This window comes from Oryctolagus cuniculus, chromosome 7 (assembly GCF_051225735.1).
Source record: "Oryctolagus cuniculus isolate XC-2025 breed Fujian yellow rabbit chromosome 7, ASM5122573v1, whole genome shotgun sequence".
Classification (NCBI taxonomy): domain Eukaryota; kingdom Metazoa; phylum Chordata; class Mammalia; order Lagomorpha; family Leporidae; genus Oryctolagus; species Oryctolagus cuniculus.
The window spans coordinates 14730883-14734002 of NC_142873.1; the positions used below are offsets into that span (position 1 = coordinate 14730883).

At 45.4% G+C, this 3120-nt stretch overlaps 1 long non-coding RNA gene across 1 annotated transcript; it reads right to left on the reverse strand.

Moving 5' to 3' along the window:
• Positions 1 to 1740: 1740 nt before the first annotated feature.
• Positions 1741 to 2618, reverse strand: LOC149125299 (uncharacterized). Its single transcript, XR_016236970.1, has 3 exons — positions 2488 to 2618; positions 2127 to 2310; positions 1741 to 1999 (listed from the first exon to the last, which is right to left on the reverse strand). It is a non-coding gene; the product is annotated as an uncharacterized LOC149125299 (long non-coding RNA).
• Positions 2619 to 3120: the final 502 nt, after the last annotated feature.

A 3120-nucleotide genomic window follows, 5' to 3' on the forward strand; every position in this document is an offset into this window, starting at 1 on the left:
CCCGGGTTTGCTGCTGGTTCTTCCCGGGTTGGCTACCGACCCTTCCACATCCGTGGAAGGGCGGTTCCCCCTGCCACTTTCCACGGGGGGGCGGCACACCGCCGGCTGGCTCTCTTGGGGGCTGCTCAGGTGTTCCTTCAGATAGATGTTCCTGGTGCATGTTGTCTCTCTCCTCCTTTATAGTCCTCTTCCACCAATCCCAACTCTGCTACCCACACGCCGAGTATGCTGCTCTCCTCCAATCAGGAGCAGGTCCTACAGTTTATTGGTTGAACTGGAGGCAGCTGTGTAGAAGCTGTTTCCTCCTCTCCCAGCACCATATTGTGGGAGAGCAGATGCATAGAATAAGTCTTAATTCCAGTAACTTAGTCTAGTCCGAGTTGCTCCCAGTTGCTCCCCACAAACTTCAGAACCCCAGATTTAGTTCTTCTCTATAACTACTACTTTGTACTCTTGGGTCAACATCTCTCTATTCTTCCCACTCCACCACCTTGAAGACCTCTCTTATATTCTCTGTTTCGACATATTCAACAATTTTCCATTTTTTCTTTCAACTCCACACATAACAGACTTCATGCAGTGTTATTATTTCTATATCTGGTTTATTTCACTCACCATAATGTCCTCCAATTTCATCCAGTTTCTCACAAATGACGGGAGTTCCTTTATCTTTGAGTTGAATAGCTTTCCATCATATAAATATATATATTTAAGCATCATCATACATCTATCATGTATAATGTATTGTTACACATTATATGTATATAAATATCTATACACAGACATGTATAAGAATGATTCAAAAGCTTCAAGTGATTCCAAAGTGTCATGGAAAGTCTGTAGTATCCTTTTATTAAAATACACTTTTCAAGCCATATATATAGCCAGCAAGATTTCTTAACCTACAATCTGTTGATGGACATGTAGGCAGTTTGCATCTTGGCCTCTGTGAATAAGGCATCGACTAGGGATTGCAGGTATCTCTACTAAATGCTGATACGGTTTTTTGTTTCTTCTTTCTTTGCACATATACCCATAAGGAGGATGAATGGGTCATTTGACAGTTCTAGTTTAACATTTCAAAAATATTTCAATAATGTTTTCTATAATGGCCATACCACTCAACATTCTCACACATAATGTAAAAGGGTTTCCTTTTTGGTACACCATTGCCCACATTTATTCTCTCTTGTCTTTGTGACAGCACCTGACCTTATGGTTCTGAGGTGATATCCTTCTGTGGTTTGGAATGGTGTTTCCGTGATGAGTACTGATAATGGGCAACTTGTCATAAACCTGGTGCGTATTCCTTTCATGGAGTAATGTCTACTCAGGTCCTTTGCCAATTTCTCAGATGAATGATTAATTATTTTGGCTACTGACTTCTGTGAGTGCTTTCACACTATAGCACAGAGAAAGCAAAAGCCTTGTGAACAATGTACATAGGTCTTGGCCCCATGTGGGGATCATGGGGATCCTTACTTTGGGGCCGTGTGACTGCACCACTGCCATTTTATTGGATTGTGCAGTGTGTTGCATGGCGGAATTGAGCATGGGTGGGAAAATGTATCTAGCTGAAGAGGGCAGGAAGGCTGTGCTTTCTCTCTCTCTCTCTCTCTTTTTTCTTTTTTTTGGTGGTGACACTGAAGTTACCAGGATCTCTAGTTTGCATGGAAAGCTTGTGTTCAGCATAAACCTGCTCTGATTCCATCCAGGGATCTCCCTGGCCAGGTGCACAGGTTCACTGTGGAGTCAGTTTCTCTCCTGACCTCAGTGCTCATGGAAGGCAGCTCCTTCAGGGGCTGGACAGTGGAGTAGGCATTTCTGAGTATCCCCTGAGGTTTCCGACACAATGTGTCCTTCATCTCACCCACACTTGGTTTCACCCTAACATTACCTTGTCATTCTCTGGGTCATTCTCACGTCCCAGAGAGCTGCTCATCTTCCTTCAGCTGCACCTTCAGTTCTGGGTTCTCAGGATGTGGACTCAGCTCCAGATCTGGGAGGAGACACAGAGGAGGGACTAGGTCAGCTCTCAGCCTCAGTTCCCAGGGCACGTGTGGTTCCCCAGGGACTCAGAGGAACTTAAGCAGCAGGACCTCAGAGAGGAACAATACACACTTTACCTCACTGAAGAGGAACCTGAGGTCCACAGAGACTAAGAGGTTGTCTCAGCACCACAGCTGATGGAAGGAGGGCCACCCCATGAGCTTTGACCTCCAGCTTCCCTGTGCCGAGCATGGCTCTTGTCTTCCAAGAATGCATTGTTGGGTTTTGTAGACTTCAGATAAAGCACTGCTATTTCTGCTGCTAAAAACAAACAAAAGTATGAGGGTCATTCCTTGGACACAGCTTTTCCCACATTTCTATTGTCCCATTATGTATTCTCTGTCTGTTTTCAATCACTGGGTGATAGAATGGGAGCAGAGAACACACAAGGTGAATGAGTATTTAACACAGCCCTGCCTGTCCTGTGCGGTCCCTTACCTCTGGGATTCTCCCTCAAGCTTTCTCCTCAGCTGCAATGCTGGAGAGTGTCAGACCTCATGGAGGTCATTTCTGTATGGAGATCCATGTTCTTCTTTTTGTCTCCTGGAGTCAGGGAGAGTAGAGATTCATTCTGGACCTCTGTGGACCCAGCTTTTCTGCGAGGCAATGCTGCTAGTTTCAAAGATTAAAAAAGTAAACTCCACAATGACCAATGGAAATCAGGTCAATAAAGATTTTCCTGAGGAGCCTGAGATAATGAGAACAGACCCACGTAAAGTGGTCAGAGCCAAGCACGGGGCATTGGCAGACTGACTCAGGTAAGGTGTATGCGCAAAACAACCAAGAGAAGGCTGCTGACACTAGGAAGAGGACACACATCAGAGGAGTGTGAGAAGAAAGGATGATTACTGGATCAAATGAAGATGGAAGTATCACAGGCTGAGACCCAGAGGCAAGGCCCCACGTCACAGAGGATTAGTCCTCAGCCCTGAAACCTATCCCAGGAAGTCCTGTTGGAGTTGCCCACCTCAACTTGAAAACTTTTGGATTCATGACTTCCTTGTAGCCTCCATTTTTGCCCTTGCTGAATTAGAGTCACTGTCATTGTCACCCTATGTCCCCTGCACATGG